At 36.1% G+C, this 20,243-nt stretch overlaps 1 protein-coding gene across 1 annotated transcript in view; it reads left to right on the top strand.

The window, feature by feature from the left end:
* Positions 1 to 20,243, top strand: part of TMCC1 (transmembrane and coiled-coil domain family 1) — a 201,605-nt gene that overhangs the window by 28,683 nt on the left and 152,679 nt on the right. The gene's annotated exons all lie outside the window — the stretch shown is intronic.

Raw genomic sequence — 20,243 nt, 5'->3', positions numbered from 1 at the left:
CAGCTGGCCACCTTCAGCGCGGCCCCGGCCACCGGGATCCTGGCTGCATCAACAGCAGCCCCGGCGCCGTGTTCCCTGTTGAGAGACTCGCTTTTGCAGCTAAGAAACAGTTCTTTTCCTGCTCCATACTTCAAAGCTGTTGCCTGTAAACGAGGCAGCCTCTCCTGCCAAGGGCAAAGTGGCGGTCAGCCCCCACGACCGGCCACCAGCAGCGGTCCTCCCTTAAGAGACGGCGAGAGGAAGGTCCACAAGTTTCCCGGCTGCCTAAGGCCCAGTGGCCGCCTTTTCCACCTCAGCTACTCTGCGCCAACCGCCGCAGCCACTGACTTCTTAGGATCCAGCGAACAACCCAATTTAAAAGTGGGCAAAAAACCAGTTTTTTAAATGGTCCCGGGCTTCCAACTGGGCTCCCACTTCAAAGCTGATTCCTCGTCTGTTAGGTGGATGCTTTGTCATTTTCAGTCATCAGCGGAGCTGCCTTTATTCTCCTTACGGCCCCGCTCCGGCTGCACCGCTCCAGGACCAACCGACCCTTAGAGATAATTGTAATCAAGCTCCTCATTTTACAGGTTTAGAGATGTTAAAACCTGCCCAATATTATATAGCTAATTATGAGTGATGCCAGGACCAGATCCCTGGGTTCCCTCTGACTCTGTGTTCAGCATTTTTGCCTCTTTACCCTGTTGACTGTGTCAGAGAATTGAACACCAGTTGTGTCAAGCAAGGGACAAGAGAAGGAATAAAGAAAGTTTTTCCTCTTTCAAATATTGGTTGCTAGATCAGCTTGTTTGAATGAAGGCAGAAATCTAAGAGCAGTGAGAAAGACTGATTTCATCACTGCCCCTGTGTGGTTTCTTATGTTGTTACTTTTAAACAGCTCCTGTCATCTTTTTCAAATGGGTAGCTGTAATGGATTGAACTATGTCCCCCCAAAACTCTATGAAGCTTGAATTGTATACCACAAGTTTTATGTATTAGAAACTTAGCCCCACTGTGATTGTTAACAGGGCGGGAACTCCTGTTACAGTAATTGTAAGATGAGGCCTTGAAGAGGTGATTGGTTGTAGGGACTATGCAGTAATGAATGGATTCAAAATGGTGTTCAGGGGCGTGGTTCTGAGGGCTTTAAAAGAAGGGGAGAGTCTGTCTTGCTCTCTCTGCTCTCTCTGCTTCCACCATCTTGCCATGTGAAACCCCTGGGTCACTGTCACCACCCCCAGATGGACTTTGGACTCCCCAGCCTCAGAAACTGTAAGCAAATAAATTTCATTTTCTTAATAAATCACCCAGTTCCAAGTATTTTGTTATAGCAACACAAAACGGACTAATACAGAAGCAATGGAAATAAAATACTGTGACTATTCCCTACAGTTATTTTAACACTGTTCATCGTTAAAATATGGCCAATGGCATTCTGGATTCTCAGATGTCTAAACAAAATAATAATGAAAAAGTTATTAATTATTTAGAATGCCTAAGAAATAAGGTCTCATATTTAGTGAGATGGCCAGTTAAATAAACAGTCTTCATGGAGATATTTCTGCATTGTGAGGTTGAGGGTGGGGTGGAAAAGAGAGCCAATAATTAAAGTCTCACATTAACCATGTGTAATGTTGTAGAATTATAGTTAAGAAATGGTGATGGAAGTGAGAATCATCCTGCAGTTCTCTTATTGCCTTAAGACACCAAGAAACCTGCCCTGAGAATACTGAATTTTAATGAACCATTTAAGAATTAGGAATCTTTTCCATGTAGTTTGTAATATTCTTTGCAAGAAAGTTTTGCTGAAGTGAATTTATTAGTATATTGTTATATGGGACCATAGTTAACAAATATTTGAGTGAGTAACATATATGAGCTCTTTTATATGTATTATGTAATTTAGTTTGCATGTCAGCTTTTTGAGGCAGGTCTGATATCCTTTTTTAAAAAAATGATGTAATTAGGGCTTAGGGGAAATTTTAAACTTGCATAAGACTAGAGAGCTGAAACATGGCCAAATCTAAGTCTTTTGCTCATTCTTCTACAGCACAGATGCCTCCACATTGTTTTTATCATGTACTTAGGCGAAGAGTGGGTAATGTCTTAGAAGGAACTGAATTGCCAAAAATTTGGTAACCTCACAACTAATTTTTATAAAACATATACAAAAAAAAATTTAAACAATTGTTCTTAATTAATCAAAACAAGATTTGGGGCCTGATAATTAACTCAAAGTAGATACTTAGATAAAAGGAAAAAACTAAATTTACCATTGCTTTTCCTATCTACTGTCAAAAGTCCACAGTGAAATTGGTAGAAGTCACCCCTGTCTTACCTCCAAACAGTGCTTAAAAGTCAGAAGTGAGGTAATTTGCTGACTTTGCTTCCACATAATCTTACTGTTGTGTAATCTGGTAGTTAGTTGCAGTGATTATTTTTAATTGTTTTTTATTTTATTCTGCAAAGTTGCCACAGGTTTAGCATTCCTAATCTGAAAATCCAAAATGTTCCGAAATCTGAAACTTTTTGAACATTGACGTGATGCTCAAAGGAAATGCTCATTGTAGTATTTCGGATTTGAGGATGAGGGATACTCAACTGGTATGTATTCCGCAAATATTCCAAAATCTGAAAAAATCCGAAGTCCGAAATCCTTCTGGTCCCAAGCATTTGAGATAAAGGATTCAACCAGTATAATCATCTGGAAGGGTAAGACAAGAGTGCTGGAGCATTGTCCTGAGAAAGTTCCACTTCTCCTTTTGAGCCTTTCATTAACGCAGTCTTAGATTGGGAGGGATTTCTATAGTCATCTCATTCAGCTCTGTCACTTTCTCTGGCCTTTCAATCTCCCAAAGCAGTCCAATTTACTTGTGCCTTGGTTAGACAAATATAACATAGTAAGCTGAATCTGATTCCCTGTGTTTCTTCAGTTAGGACCAATCAGAATATGTAATGCATCTGCAGGCATGACTTGCCTTCACAGTGTGTCTCTCCTGAATAGTGCCTTCTCCAAGGTAGTGATTCCTAGTCTTAGAAAGTTCAGCCTCTCAGAAAACCAGAATGTGATGATATGGGATGGTCTCTAGGGGCCTAGGAGGAAGAAATTCTTATTAGCAACTTATTTCCTTTAGGATAGTAAGATAGTAAATGTTGCTCTCCATAATATTTTGAGCTGGTGATTTCATGATCTTAAAGTTTACACAGATTTTTAAAATAATATTTAGAAGAGCTGGCACTTCCTTTGAAGAGTTAGAAAAATTTGATTCTATAGTACAAAGTTGTAATCTCAAAAGCATTATTTGACATTTGAATATTGGTTTTTTGTTTTGGGAGTGAATTTTTTTGTTATAGAGAAATACCCATATTTGATTTTTGAGCTAGAGTCTTAATTAGATGTTGACAGTTTAATTTGAACTTAAACCTCCTTTTTAGCGAATATCAGTGCCAGGGAGTTAATTAATTCCCTGGCTTACTTGCGAAAGAAGTTATTAGGAAACTGTGGTAACCATGACTTCTAGAGGCTCTCTGCAGATACCTTTTGGTACTGCTGTCAGTGTTCTTTGATGAAATCACTGATTGTTATGCATTGTATTAACGATTCTTTTTGCCCACAGTGTATTTTTCAGAGCAACTTTCTTGGTTAATCCTAATACAATTCCAGAGTCTTATTTTTAATTACCAGCCAAGATATGGAACCAATTCTAAGTTTTTTATTTTCTGGCAGACGGCTGGTGCAAACAGTTCTTAACAAATGTTGACCTAAATTCTGAACTTTGGGGAGACTCTAACAGTTAGTAAGTAACTTGAGGATTTTACTTTGGTCAATAAGGTTGTTTCACTTGTAAATAACAGAAAGTTGACAGGGTGCCTTGGAGACCTGATTTAAATGTGTTTGCCTTTTAAAAGATCCTAGATATGGCAGCTTTCTTTCCAAAGCCTTTTTCTTCATTCTCTTCCCTTATTTGTAGAATATTACTTATGATAACATGTACACCTTCTTAAAAAACTTAAAGAATTTCCTATATCTGACTATGTTAATACATTTTGATAGAAGTTTTAGTATGCTTTAAACAGTAATATACTTGGAAGCTAATTTCAGAGTAAGAATATTATATATATATTTAGTGGTGGCTGGCCAGTACGGGGATCCGAACCACTGGCCTTGGTGTTACAAGGCTGCGCTCTAACCAACTGAGCCCACTGGACAGCAAGAATATTATATATATATATATTTTTAAAAATATTAATTGAAATGGACTCTCTCTTCTTGGGGTCATTTCCAGTGTTAATATTCTGAGGAATCCAGCTTAGACCTTTAAATGTGATAAACTCAGTCAAATCAGGTTTAGTTTTTCAGTTTAGGCTGGAGAAGTAATGAATAGTCTCCTCATAAGTTTTTAGCCCCCTCTGGATGTGTTTGTGTGCACATGATTGTGCATTACTAAAAGCCTCATGCATTGTGTAAGCTTGAGAGAGAGGACGATAATCCATTTCTTTGTAACTAGCTCTAAACTCTTTTACCAAGAAAATAGCTTTATTTATTATTTTGGTATTTTGAAAGATTACTTGGGTGTTAAGTTCTCATGTTAAGCATTTATTTATACATGGTTGGTGGTACACTGATGATTATGAATACAGTCATCCCTCCATGGGGATTGGTTTCAAGAACTCCTGTGGATGCCAAAATCCACGGATATTCAAGTCCCTGATATAAAATGGTGATGAATTTGCATATAACTTATGTATATCCTACCATATACTTCACATCATCTTTAAATTACTTACAATACTTACTATAATGTAAATGCTTTCTAAACAGTTGTTAACTGTATAATTTAGGGGAAAATGGTAAGAAAAAGAACTCTGTACTACATGTTCAGTACAGATGCATTTTTTCCCTGAATATTTTTCATCTGCAGTTTGTTGAATTTATAGATGTAGAATCCATGGATATGGAGAGCCAAGTGCATTTAATATCTGTTGAAGATCCATAATCATATAGATAGATCCCTATGGCCTAAAGTTAAAAAAAAATAAAGGAAAAGGCGTTAACTATCTAGATTAGTGGCCTACAAGTTATTTTGCTCACCCATATCTTTAAGCATGTCTCTAATATTTTTATGTTTAGTTATAAATTACACATGTATAATTGTTTCTATATGTTATGTACATCATATAATACAAAAATAGAAATAAAAAGGATGAAATAAAAAATATAAATGAAAGTTGTAATAATGTTTTCTTTCCACAAGACATTGGATTGTCTTGCATACACACTGGGGTGCATTACCCTATATTTAGACCAAGATTAAAAGTTAGAATAATTCCCCCTTAAGGAATTTTTGGAAGATATGAAAATCATTTATATTTGACTTAAGATGTGACACTATCACAATACAAGAATAAATTTTACAACAAAACTGTCTAGCTTTGAGTTAGGCTGCCTTGGGTTGATTTCCTACCCTGGAGATCACGAGACAAAGGCTGGAGAACCACTCAACATGCTTGTAGGGAATATCCACAATTCCAATAGATAGCTGGATTGAACAACCTCTGATTCCTTCTGAGATTCTGTGACTACAGATAGGAATTCACAGGATGAGTACTTAAAATTAAAACACGGCTGGAAAGTTAGACTGTGAGTGATGATCTGGCTCAGAAGTACACTGGCAAATTGTTCAGCTTCTTCATTCTCAGCCTCGTGCTCAGAACCCCTCCTGCTGTCTGCTATAGGAAAAAGCTTTAAGGCCTCTTGCAAGCCTATAGCCCAACTCTTTTGGGAGAGTAAATATATAAATAATAATTAATTCCCAAAAGAAAGAGAACTTAAAAGCAAGTTTAGAATGGATGAACAATTATTTTAAATATCACAGATATTAAATATTTTAGTATCACAGATGATTAGTAAATACATATTCAGTTTGTTAAATTCCCTGTAACATATGTAAGTACTATTTCATTAAGAATAATCTATTTTGAAGGGCTGGCCGGTTAGCTTAGTTGGTTAGAGTGCAGCCTTATAACAAAAGGTCACAGGTTTGAATCCCCTTACTGGTCAGTGACCCCCCCCCCCCCAAAAAAAAAGAATCTGCAGTAGAAATTGAACAGCTTCATCTTTTTAAGCTCAAATTTGGATCACCATTTAAAAACAAACAAACAAACGAAAAACCTTAGCACCCCCCCTTCCTTTTTTGGGGGGGGGAGTGGTGGTGTTGGTCATTTTGTGAAATCCAGTCCAGCAATCCAAGATAAACCAGCAATAAAATTATAGCTTCTTCTGTGTAAATATCTTGAAATGGGGTTATTAGAAGAAAAATCCCAGCACTGTAAGAGAATTGATTTGAGTACTGTGGATGTGATTGCAGTGTGCTACAGAGTACCAGCTTAAGTCTCTCTGTTGTGGTGGTGATTTTCTTCTTTCTTTGTTTAAGTAATAACCTGTTCTTTCTCATTGTTAACACAGAGGCAAAAGCCCTTCTGCACCAATGACTCTAAGAGTATTGAATACTAGGAATCAGCAAAATAAGAGATTTTTTTTCAGTGGATAGTCCCACATTTATTGAAAAAGATTCATTAAGATTTCTATCTCAGCAGCACTTTTCTTTTAAACATTATAGTATGCAAAATGAATGGACATAAGAGTGAAAGAAGTGTCCTGATTCTGATCGGTTTCTAAGCATTTCCTTATAAGCTTAACAATGGAGTAGTGTATCAGAGTAATAACCTCCCCCATATGGCTGCTCTGAGGAAAATGTTTTCTAGAACTTTAGTGAAATGGAAGCTTGTTAGAACATATACAGTCTTAGGGAGCATACTCTTGGTTTATTAATAAAAATCTTGTGATAAGCAGCTGTGCAAATGCACATTTATTTTTTTTTTTTTTTAAACAATTTTATTTATTTATTTATTTATTTATTTATTTTTTTTGTCTTTTTCGTGATCAGTACTCAGCCAGTGAGCGCACTGGCCATTCCTATATGGGATCCGAACCCGCGGCGGGAGTGTTGCCGCGCTCCCAGCGCAGCACTCTACCAAGTGCGCCACGGGCTTGGCCCGCAAATGCACATTTAAATAACCACCTTACCATATTGTAGGACTGGAATACCTTAAACATGTTTTCTCCCTTAAGCTCACCAGAGGCTTTTCAACATTAAACTTGTTTTCAATAATTATGGATGTTCAGGATACAACTATACATTCTTCTAGGCCAAAGAATAGTATCCAGGTTTTCTTCTCCTTGGAACTGTTGTCTTCTATAAGGATGCAAAAAAGCTGAAGAAAACAATTTTCCCAATTTTGTTATTGTAAATGTAATAGTTTATGACTTGAAATGTTTCTTTGATAAACTTCCTTCCATTTCCCACATTCCTTTGGTGTCATATTGTCTTTATATAGTTTGTGATGAGTTTTACCAAATGTAGAATCAATTTCAGTTTAAGCAGATAAATACTTGTGAGATTAATATATTCTTAGGAATGTTCATCCAGAGGGCCCTAAAGCATACCTTGAACTTGCTTAAGTTTCTTCACATAAAGATGGAATGCAGGCTGTTTTCTGTTGTCAGAAGTTTAGCTTGTGAGAATGGGAATTAAGGTTTTATGATCCGATAGCTCAGGAGAATTTAGGCCATAGTATAAAGAATATGTACTAGTTGTGATATGTGTCTTTTGTTTTTAGCTTTTAGTTCTATGTCAGTATCTTTTGTTGCGTGAAGGTGCAGAGATTTGTAGATTGGTACAGAAATCCAAGTGAAGTTTAACTTTTATGTCTTGTATTTATCATTATGAGGATTTATAGCTCTAGTGTTCTAAAATCAATAAAACAAAATCAGTTTTCTCATTTAGATGAGTAACTCACTTTGTCACATCTTGACTAACTTTACTGGGTGGAGTTAATTTTTACTATTTTAGTGGAATTTGCCTAAAAATGAGGTAAAAAGAATTAGCTAGCATTAAAACTGGCAAAAGTCTTTGCAAAACATGTTGATGTTCGGTGTGGAAGATATCAAAAGACATTCTTTTTGTATAATTTGAATGTCTTAAGTATATATTTTTCTATAAATACTGTCTTTCTCCTCAGTGTAGAAGATATCAAAAGACATTCTTTTTGTATAATTTGAATGTCTTATGTATATAGTTTTCTATAAATACTGTCTTTCTCTCTCTCTGACCTTAAAGATTTGTACCCTGGTGATTTTTTTTCCTTTCCTGTCAGTTTGTATCTCTAATCATTTACTGTCTCTGGCTTCACAATTCTGTATTGTCCTAGTACCATTTTTGAAATCACAGCTGGAAGCTCTGAAAAGCATTCTGACAAAGAAATACTAAATTGTGACCTTAGGCCAACAATAAGCTACAGGAACACATGAAGTTAAGAAATTAATATTATTTCAGATATGCTCTTTTTGAAACTAGGAATTTCTTTTTAGTAAAAAAAATTTGTCTTTTAACTAATGTTTCTTTTTTTTTTATTAAAACATATTGATTATACATATTTGTGGGTTACAGAGTTAAATATCAGTACATGTATACAATGTATTATGATCAGATCAGGTTAATTAGCATATCCATCATTATGAAACTAAGAATTTAAATGTCATCCTTTTGCTTTCCAACACTGGCAGTATAAAACATTCTAGTTCATGTGCATCTACTGTTCTAAATTTTATTTTTTGTGAAGGAGTTTCCTTAGACTTGTATACTACAATCTTCAGGTTTACAGAGCTCTCACAAATAAATATTTTTCTCAGCATATCTAACACAAGTAAATTTATTTTAATTTTTTAGTTTATCACATACTTTATAGTGTTTTAATGTTTTATACTATGTGCTAAACATTTTAAAAATTAACATATATAAAAAAGGCACCACAAGGTTCTAAAAACAGGAATTCTCTATCCGATTTCCTGCTTTCCTCAGGCAACCACTTCTTGATTTTTTTTTTTTTTTTTTTTCCCTTTGGTGGCTGGCAGGTAAGGGGATCCAAACCCTTGACCTTGGTGCTTTAACACCGCACTCTAACCAACTGAGCTAACCGGCCAGCCCTACTTTTTGATCTTTTAACTTTTTGTTCTGGATTTTATATAAATATTTTCTAAATAACATGCTTATGCTGCTATTTTTTTCTTTTTTACGTAGTATCTTTTGATTTCCTACAGTGAAGATGATTTAACCCTTATTTTTTGCTCTCGCTACTGTCCATATCTTACTAAAATCTTAGTTATATTTCAGTACACTATTTACCTCATGCTGGTGTAAATATATTTACAACTGGAGCCTTATAGTACACTGTAGTATGACTACATTTTCCTTTTTGTACAATTTTTGTAGTCTTGAGTTAATTGTTTTAATTTTTGTTGTTTGTAACTATCATTGGGTTATTTTCAAATTCTGAAAGAACTGTAAATCTCTCAATATTTTCAAAACATAGATACTCCTCTCAGTTTCATCTTGGAGATTTATTTCTAGAAGCTCTCACTTCTCTTCTAGTCTGAATAGATTGCTCTCCAAGACTGTTGTACACCTTTTGTCTTGGGACTCCTTAATCTGTTAATAAATAGCAGATTCTTTGTTTCCTTGATTTCATATCCTCTCTATTGGTTTATTCCTTTCTTTTCATGAAACATTCTCCAGGAGCCTTATGGAAAAAGGGTACACAGGAGATAATTTTTCAGAAATTATGCCCATTTCAAAATTTCTTTGTCTTACCCTAGTGCTTCATTGGTAGTTTGGCTTGGTGTTAAATTTTAGGTTGGAAATAATCTCCCCTTGGATTGTGTAGAACACTTGTGTTGTTATCTTCTAGCTTCTAGTATTACTGTTAAAAAATCTGATGGCATTCTGATTCTTGATCCTCTGGGTATTCACCTATTTTTCTCTTTGGAATTTTAAAAAGTAAGTTCTCTCTTTTGTGCTGAAGTTTTATAGTGATGTGCCTTGGTGTGGGTTGTCTTGGCATTTGTTGGGTGGGTATTGGTGGATATTTCTGAGTCCTTCAGTCTGGTAAACTGAAAGACTGGATTTGGAAACATTAGTTTTAAAAAACTTCCTTATAATATTGGTTTTATTTTCCGTACTTAAAATTTTTATTATGTAAAATTTTATTCCTGTAAAAGTAAATTTATGTATAAGCTATGACACACAGTATTAAACTACCTTTGAACCTACCACACAGATTAAGAATGGGAACGTTACCATCGCCATGCTTTTGTACCTACTGAATTTGCAATTCTCCCACTTTCCTAAATTTTATATTTCATTCCCTTGACTTTTTCAAAAATAGTTAATTACATATGTTTATGACAGTAAGCAAACTATTATTTAGTGCCTGTTTAGGGTCTTTATAAAATGGTACCATAGCTTATGTTGTCTTCTAGGACTTGGTTTTTATGTAAAAATACATTTCTCAGATTGACCCACGGTATTGTATATAGCTGTAGTTCTTTGCATTATTGGTTTAATTTCCTCCCCATCTATATTTCTGTTCTCTTTTTGTTAGTCAGAGGTTAGACCCTCTGACTTAACCTTTAGTGTTTTGTTTTCTTTTCCTTTTCTTTTTCTTTCTTATTTTCTGTCTGTATGTGTTTTGTTCTAATTTCTGGAAGATTTCCTTACAATTTATTTTCCAATTCTTCTACCAAATGTTTTACTTCTCTTATCATATTTTTAATTTCTGAGTGCTTTTTCTATATCTATGAAGGCTTCTTTTTTATATATTATAGACTTGTTTTTTTCTTGTCTCTGGGGATATTTTCTATTACTTCCTATAATGTGGCTGTTTCTTCTGAGTTTCTCCCTTGGGTGTTATAGTTGCTGTCTTCATTGTTTTTCTTAAGTGTCTAGTCAGCTAGGGCTTTCTCCTTGTATTTGAGAGAGGCATTAAAATGGTGTGGGAAACTCTCTTTGTGAAAACTTGTAAGTTGATAGGTTCTACTGTAGAGTAATCGGGCAGAGACCCAGTTTACTGCAGCCCCATTCCCTCCTATCTGCCCCCTGCCCCCCAGTTGTATCTATAGGTCTTTTCTTCAGTCAGTATTTACAGAGAAATTTTTATAATCTTTGCCTTTAGAGGTGGATGGATGATGGTGGTAGTAATAAGCCTGGCTGAGCGTGTTCTGGAAGACTAGGGGGAAAAGGACTGAAATTCTCATCTCTTGGTTTAATCTTTCTGTCCTCAAAATGATACCTCAGTCCAGCCCTCAGCTATGTGTAGAGTCTCTCAGTCTAGAATCCTTCTGGTTCATTGTTTCAGTCTCATCAGATAGTAAAACCTTTGGACTGCTCACCTTAATGTGTGTTAGAAGGATGACCTGCTGATCTAACTGCTCATTATAAACACTTTTAATCAACCCTCCTATTTTCAAGCCCACCCTAGGCCTTTGATTTTAGATAGCCCCTGATATATCTAAGTCCTGACCATTCTGTAGTATTGGTATAAACTGGTGTGTATTTTATTAATTTTCTACAACACCTGCTACCCTGTCAAGCACTTAACTGGCAGGAGAAAAGCTGAAAGCTAAGAAATTTATTAAAAGTGTGATGCTCTACTGACTGAGCTATCCAGGCCCCTTGAAAGCTAAGTCATTTATTACTAGGCCATCTGTTTTTCACCTTTCAATATTTTATTGATATCTCTTAGTTACTGCTGCCCACTCTCTAGTTCTCTTTGCCTTTGTGGGCTTATGCCTCTTATTATTCAGTTTTAGTAGAGAGCCAAAATAAGTCTGTTCAATCTCCACGTTTAATCCATTACTTCCCCTCTAAGGAGGCTTTTAACATAATAGAATTTTGTATCCAAAGTAAATACTCACAGAAAATTTCATTTATTCTGATTTAATAAGGAGCCACTATTGTGAAATAGAGAAGACAAAGACTAGAATACATTTATTTCTTCCTGTAACAACTAAAAGAAAAATGTTTCTATAGCAAAATCACTTTCGTAGTTACCTTCTGTCTCAAATTCTCTTTACTGAATAAATATGAGCTTCTTTCTCTTTTGCTTGGCTTGGAGTGTCATAGATGGAATAATTGTTTAAAATTTGATTTTAGATATTAAGACTTAGTCTTCCAAATCTTAATTTGGGTGAAGGAAGTCTGCATTAATTGTATAACTAAGGCCTGGTTTTTAGTAGGTCTTATATTTAAGTATTACTTTGAACCATATGAAATTGCCAATATATGAGCAGTTTTGACTTATAAAAATTGTAATTTTATATGATTCAACATAATAGAATTAAAGCACCTTAATGGCTTAGGTAACAGAGTCTTCTGTCCAATATAGGAATTCATTCTCTAGCACTCTTGGAAACATTCTGGTAAGGGGAAAGGATGAGATCAAATTGGGATTCTTCATGCTAAGTAAGGGGTAGAGTTGAGGTCCCCATTGAGTAGAACCACTAAGTCCTAATGATGCTCCACTCCCTCCACAGTACTGATGCTGGAGGCTATAAATTCCTTGGGGTGCCCGTTAGATACACAATGCTGATAAATTTGGACACTACCACACACTCCTAGCTGCCAAGCTAGGGACCTATATAGAATTTTAGCAAATATCAATTCAGCCCCAGTAGTATTACTTTATTTTGGTTACTTTGTATACATTTTTCATGTGTGTTTCCTTAGGTTAGTACTTGAGCTTTAAAACGGTAATATGACTTGTGAGATTTAAAACATTGTGGAAATAAAATATAAAACAATAGCAAAAAAGGGTGAGAGGAAGGTTGATGGAGTTAAATTGTTTTAAATGTCTTGTATTGTTTAGGAGGTGGTTATGGTAAATTGTAAATTAAGAATGTATATTATAATTTGCAGGGTAACGCTCAAAGAATAACACAAAAATGTCTAACAGACTAATAGAGGAGATAAAATGGAATAATAAAAACTACTTAATAGAAAAGAATAAAGGAGTAAAGAACAGATGATTCAAATATAGAACTAATAGCAAAATGGAAGTAAAAAGATGGGAAAATATAATACCATGCAAACACTAACCAAAGGAAAGATGATATAGCTATGTGAATATCAGATTAGTCAAGGAGCATTACTAAAGAGTGACATTTTATAATACTAAAATTTTTTTCAATAGGAAGACGTAACAGTTCTAAACAATTCTCCCTTGTTGCTTGGTTTGCTAACCATTCATATGTGGTCTTTGGGGCTTTTCTTTTGGCCAGTGTTCTCATTTTTCACTGCTAGAGATGTTTCTGTAGTCAGTGAGGGAAGAATTGTGTCTCTGACTATGGTAATGCTCATGTTTAACATGCTTTGGGTTTTGCAAAGAATTACAGGGGGTACCATTTGAGAGAACAGAACTTCAGACATATAATTGTTTATTTTAATGTTACAGATATTTTTAAGTAATTATTGTCCTTTTTCAAATATCAAGTATGAGAAATGGAATTTAGGTGAGGACTAATAAGTGAATTATTTTTTAAAGAATTATTTTTTAACATTGTGTGATTATAAGTAATATGGTGTTATAAAGAACAAATCAGAAAGGAGTAGATGTTTGTTTGTTTATAAGGATTCTTGGGAATAAGTCTTTTTGTTTGTTTCTGAGTTTTTAAAACTCTGCATGGATGTGTCATTGTCAAAACTCTTCTATGTGGAGAGAATGTCCTTTTACTGGGAGAAGATCTCACTTTTTCTGGAAAAAGACATCCATTGTTGAACTCCATGCCCAACTGCAAGAAAAGGAAAGAGAAGTTTAAGGAAACAAAATTAAAAGTGCCAAATCGAGAGGCAGACCTGGAAATAGGCAGAAGTGCAATTAGTATCACTTTTTAAAAATTGTGATAAAAAACATGTAACATAAAATTTACCATCTTAACCATATTTAAGTGTACAGTGCTGTAGTGTTAAGTGTATTCACATTGTTGTGAAACAGATCTCTGGAACTTTTTCATCTTGCTATTCTGAAACTCTAAACCGATTAAACAGTAGCTCCCTTTTTCCCATGGGGAGCCCCAGACCCTGGTAACCACCATTCTACTTTATATTTCTATGAATTTGACTATTTTAGAAACCTTGCATGAGTGGAATCATACAGTAGTATTTTCTTGTAATTGGTTTATTTCACTTAGCATAATGTCTTCAGGGTTCATTGATGTTGTAGCATGTGACAGAACTTTCTTTTTAAAGCTGAATGATATTCAGTTGTATAAATACACACACACATATACATTTGTATACACACCAGATTTTGTTTATCTGTTCATCTGTCAATGGACATTTGGATTACATCTACCTCTTAGCTCTTCTTTTTTTTTTTTTTTTGACCGGTAAGGGGATCACAACCCTCGGCATGGTGTGGTCTGCACCACGCTCAGCCAGTGAGTGCACCGGCCATCCCTATATAGGATCCAAACCTGCGGCCTTGGCACTACCAGCACTGCACTCTCCTGAGTGAGCCACAGGGCCAGCCCTTAGCTCTTCTGAATATTGCTGCTATGAACATGGGTGTCCAAATATCTGAGACCTTACTTTCAGTTCTTTTAGATATACACCCAGAAGGGGGATTTCTCGATCAAATTCTACCTTTAATTTTTTGAGGAACCTCCATCCTATTTTCATAGCAGTCACACCGTTTTACAGTTCCACCAACAGCACATAAGGGTTCTAGTTTCTCAATATCTGCTCCAACACTTACTATTCCCTTTTTCTTTTTTCTTTTACATATTTTTTTGGTTACTATATTTGTCCTTTATCTTTACTGGAGAACCTTGTATTTAATACATCTTCATCTTTTTGTCTACTGTTCTTTCATTTCAACTTTAAGGACTTCCTTTAGCATTTCTTGTAGAGCAGGTCTAGTAATAATGAAACCCCTCTCCTCCTTAACTTTCATTTATTTGGAAAAGTCTTAATTTCTCCTTCATTTCTTAAGGATACTTTTGCTGGGTAAAGTATTTTTGACTGACAGGTTTTTTTCTTTTGGCACATTGAATATATCACCCTACTCCTTTCTGGCTTGTAAAGTTTCTGCTGAAAAATTTACTGATAATCTTATGGAAGCTCCCCTGCATATGACAAATAGCTTTTCTCTTTCTGCTTTCAAGATTTTCTCATAGTCTTTGGCTTTTAGTCACTTTGATTATAATGTGTCTCAGTATACTTCTCTTTGGATTTATCATAATCAGAGTGCTTTTAGCTTATTAAACGTGTATGTCCATTTCTTTGCTCAGATTTTGAAAGTTTTCATCCATTATTTCTTCACATAAGGTCTCTGTCCCTTTCTCTCTCTTCTTTAATTTCTGTAATGCACATATTGGTCTGCTTGATGTGATCTCATAAGTCCCTTTGGCTGTCTTCATAGTTCTTCATTCTTTTTTCCCTTGCCTCCTCTAACTTGATTTCAAGTGACCTGTGTTCAAGTTCACTGATTCTTTCTTCTGCCTGATATAGTCTGCTGTTGAACTCTTTCAATGAATTTTTTTAGTTCAGTTATATATTTTTCAGGTCCAGAATTTTTCTTTTTAAAGTATTTTCTGTCTTTTTGTTGATATTCTCATTATGTTCATGCATTTTCCTGGTTTTGTTTAGTTGTCTGTGTTCTCTTTTAGCTCGTTGAGCATTTATTTTATTTTACTTTTTGCCTTTTAAAAGTTTTAGTATTTATTTGTACATATTTGTGGGGTACAGTGTATTGTTTCAATATGTGCATATTCTGTACATTGATTCATTTAGGGTAAATAGCATAGCTTTGTACCTGTTAATCCACCACTTCCCCCACCGCCAACCTGTGGTAACCATTATTGTTCTCCCTACGTCTATGAGAACCACTTTTTTGTTTGTTTCTTTAAGCTTCCACATATGGATGAGATCATGGGTATTTGTCTCTCTGTGCCTGGCTTACTTCAGTTAACGTGATGGTCTCCAGTTCCATCCATGTTGCTGCAAATGACAGTATTTCAATTTATTTTTAATAGCTGAATAGTATTCCACTGTGTATATATACCACAGTTTTTTTTTTTTTTTTTCATTACCTGTTCATCTATTGATGGGCATTTAGGTTGATTCCATCTCTTGGCTATTGTAAATAGTATTGCAATGAACATGGTAGTGCAGGTGTCTCTTCAGTATATTGACTTCACTTTCTTTGGGTATATAGCCAGTAGTGGGATTGCTGGGTCACATGGTAGTTTAATTTTTAGTTCTCTGAAGAACCACCATACCGTTTTCCACAATGGCTGTGCCAATTTACATTCCCACCAGCAGTGTAGAAGATTCCCTCTTCTCTGCATCCCTACCAGCATTTGTTATTTTTTCTCTTTTTGATATTTGGCCATTCTAACTGGAGTAAGGCGTTATCTCATTATGGTTTTAATATGCATTTCCCTGATGATAAGTGATGTTGAGCATTTTTTCATGTGCTTGTTGGCCATTTATATGTCTCCTTTTGAGAAATGTCTGTGCAGTTCCTTTTCCCATTTTTTAATTTGGTTATTTGTGTATTGTTTGTTTTGCTGTTGAGTTGTTTGAGTTCCTTATATATTCTGGATATTAGCCCCTTGTCAGATGTGTAATTTGCAAACACTTTCTCCCATTCTGTAGGTTGTCTTTTCAATTTATTGAATGTGTCCTTTGCTGTGCATAAGCTTTTTAATTTGCTGTAGTCCCATTTCCCTATTTTTGCTATAGTTGTCTGTGCCTTTGTAGTCTTGTTCAAAAAAGCACTGCCCACTCCCATTTCATGTAGCATTTTCCCTGTGTTTTCTTCTAGTACTTTTTTAGTTTCAGCTCTTAAATTTAGTTCTTTAATCCACTTTGAGTTTATTTTTGTGTATGGTGAGAGATGGGGATCTAGTTTCAATCTTCTGCATATGGATATCCAGTTTTCCCAGCACCATTTCTTGAAGAAATTGTCCCTTCCTCATACAGCTTTGTCTGTATCCCCTAGGTTTTGGTATGTTGTGTTTCTGTTTTCATTTGTTTCAAGAAATTTTTTAATTTCCTTCTTAATTTCTTCTTTGACCCATTGGTCATTCAGGAGCATGTTGTCTAGTCTATATGTATTTGTATAGTTTCAAGAGTTTCTCTTGCTGTTGAATTCTAGTCTTATTCCATTGTGGTCAGAGAAGATACTTGATATGATTTCACGTTTTTAAAATTTGTTGAGACTTGTTTTGTGGCCTAACTTATGGTCAGTCCTGGAGAACATTCTGTGTGGTGATGAGAAGAATGTGTTTTCTGCAACTGTTGGATGAAATGTTCTGTAAATATTTTAGGGTTCATTTAGGGTTCATTTTAGGCCTATAGTGCAGTTAAATCTAATATTTCTGTGTTGACTTTCTGTCTAGGTGATCTGTCCAGTGCTGGGAGTGTGGTGTTGAAGTCCCCAACTATTATTGTATTGGGGTCTATCTCTCTCTCCCTTTAGATCTAATAATAATATGCTTTATATATCTTCGTGCTCCAAGTTTGGAGCATAGATATTAACAGTTGCATAAATATTAACAGTTGTTATATCCTCTTGCTGATTGACCCCTTTAAGATTATATAATGACTTTCTTTGTCTCATTTTACAGCTTTTGACTTAATGTGTTCTATCTGATGTAAGTACAGCTACTCCTGCTTGCTTTTGGTTTCTGTTCACATGGAAAATGTTTTTCCATCCCTTCCCTTTCAGTCTGTGTATGTCTTTAAAGAAGTGAGTTTCTTGAAGGCATCATAGAGTTGGATCTTTTTTTATCCATTCAGCCAGTTTGTATCTTTTAATCAGGGAATTTAGTCCATTTACATTCAAGGTTACTATTGATAGATGAGGACTTCTACTATTTTGTTGATAGTTTTCTGGTTGTTTTTGTATAGTTTTTGTTCCTTTCTTCCTCTCTTATTGTTTATCATTGCAATTTGATTATTTTCCTGTAGTGATAAGGTTTAATTCCTTTCCCTTTCCCATTTGAGTACCTGCTCTACCAGTGAATTTTATCCTTCCACATGTTTTTTCAATGGTGGTTATATCTTTTGCTTCCAAATGAAAGACTCCTTTGAGCATTTCTTGGAAGGCAGGTCTAGTGGTGATGAATTTCCTGTTTTTGCTTATCTGTGAAAGACTTTATTACTCCTTCATTCCTCTGTTAGTTCATTTCTGTTGCTTGTAGCAGAAATATCTGAAACTTGGTAATCTGTAAAGAAACAGTATTTATTGCTTACAGTTTCAGAGGCTGGAAAGTCAAAAAAGTCCAGGGAACACATCGGGTGAGGGTCTTCTTTGGTAGTGACTTCAGTGATGCAGGGTGTCACATTGTGAGAAAGACTGGAGCAAGAGAGAGGGCTAACTCCTCACTCCTTCTCCTTTTAAAGCCCTCAGTACCATGCCTGTGACCACCATTAAACCATCAGTGGATTAATCCATTTACTTGGGCGTGGTCCTCACAATCTGTTCAACTCCTCAAAGCCCCACCTTTCATTTACCCTAATAAGTTTTCCCACTCTCAGTAGTTTCAGTGGGGATTAAGCTTCATGGAGTTTGGAGGGACATTCAATTAACTGCAATAGCTTTGCTGGATATACTGTTCTTGGCTGGCAGGGTTTTTTTTTTCCAGCACCTTGAATATATCATCCCATTGTCTCCTGGCCTGTAGGATTTCTGCTAAGAAATCAGCTGTTAGTCTAATTGGGATTCCCTTATATGTAACTTGACACTATTCTTTTGCTGTTTTTAGAATTCTCTTTGTTTTTGACTTTTGACATTTTGACTATAATGTTCCTTGGAGAGGACCTTTTGGGATTGAGTCTATTTGGGAAACTCTGAGGTTCCTGAATATATGTCCATATCTCTCCCAAGCACTGGAAAATTTTCAGTTACTGTTTCAGTAAATAGATTTTGGATGCCTTTTCCCTTCTCTTCTTCTTCTGAACACCCATAATTTGAATATTTGTTCACCTAACGGTTCCCATAGTTCCTGTAGGCTTTCTTCATTTGTAAAAATTCCTACTTCTTTTAAAAAAATCTGGTTGGGTAATATCAGATGACCTGTCTTTGAGTTCAGAGCTTCTTTCTTCTCCTTGCTCTAGTCCGATGTTGAACTTTCCTGTTGTATTTGTTTATTCATTGACATCTTAATCTGCAGGGTTTCTGTTTGGTTCTTTTTTATGATGTCTATTTTTTTGTCAATTTTCTTGTATCATATGATGAACTTTTCCCTGATTTCATTGAATTATCTATATGTATTCTTTTTTCATTGAGTCTTCTTAATATCATTATTTTAAATTCCTTTTCTGGCAGTTCATTGATTTCTTTTTCTTTGGGGTCTGTCATTGGCATGTTGGTAGTGTCATATTTCCTTGCTTTTTCATGTTTCTTGTGTCTCTGTAGTGGTGAAACAATTGCTTCTTCCAAACTTTGCAGAGTGGATTTCATAGGCTTCTTCACCCACAGTTGGGTCTTAGTGTATCAATTGAAAAGGGTGTGGTGGTTCTGTTTCCATGTAGATGCAGTAGTTTAATCTCTGGGCAGATTCTACAGCTTCAGTCACTGTTGCCACTAACTGGTGGTGTCTCAGTGCTCTAGGCTGTAGAAGTTTGTTGCAGCGGTAGTGGCAAAGGTTGTTAAGGTATTTGGTAGCAAGGGCTTTTGTGGTCATCCTATTCTCATTTTCTCCATATTGGGGCATGTTTGTCAAGGTGATTCCTCTTGGCATTGGGTCTGCAGTGGTGCTGCATTCCAGGTGCAGGTACTTGGAGTGGCTGTGGAACTGGGATCCCAGGCTCAGTATCTCATTAACCTGTTATGGCACCTAGGTCTTGGGGTGCAGATTCACTCACTGTGGCAGGGGTGGATGTTGATTGCCCACAGTACCAGGGTCTGTGGCTCTAAGGCCTCTGGCAGTTTGGGCTCTAGGGACTGAGTTATAGCTGTGACTCTAACTTTGGGGGGCTGAGTACAGCACTGGCCCAATTCTGGTGGAGAAAGGGTGCTCTGGAGTTTGGGCCTGGGGAGCACAGTATGGCTGTAATTTGGGAACCCAGAGCAAATGGGGCTCAGTTGTCACTCAATTCCCAGGGGGTTAGTTACTTTGTATTGGGCCTCTAGCCCCTGGAGAGGTGGGACTGAGAAGTGTCTCAGTTTCTGTGAGGCCAGGTGTAGCAGCAGCAAGAACCCAGAATGGCAGGGTGCAGCCATTGTTTGGGCCTTCGGTGGCAGGGAGCAGCACAGTGCTGACTTCACTGCCTGGGGGAAGGAGTGTCTCAGCAGCTCAATCTCTAGAGGAATAGTCCAGTTCAAGGGAAGCAGAGTAGTAGAGTTGTTTAGCTCCTAGG

This window comes from Cynocephalus volans, chromosome 11, assembly GCF_027409185.1.
Source record: "Cynocephalus volans isolate mCynVol1 chromosome 11, mCynVol1.pri, whole genome shotgun sequence".
NCBI classification, from domain to species: Eukaryota; Metazoa; Chordata; class Mammalia; order Dermoptera; family Cynocephalidae; genus Cynocephalus; species Cynocephalus volans.
Note: the sequence above shows the minus strand (reverse complement) of the source record. Positions and strands in the feature narration are given on the sequence as shown.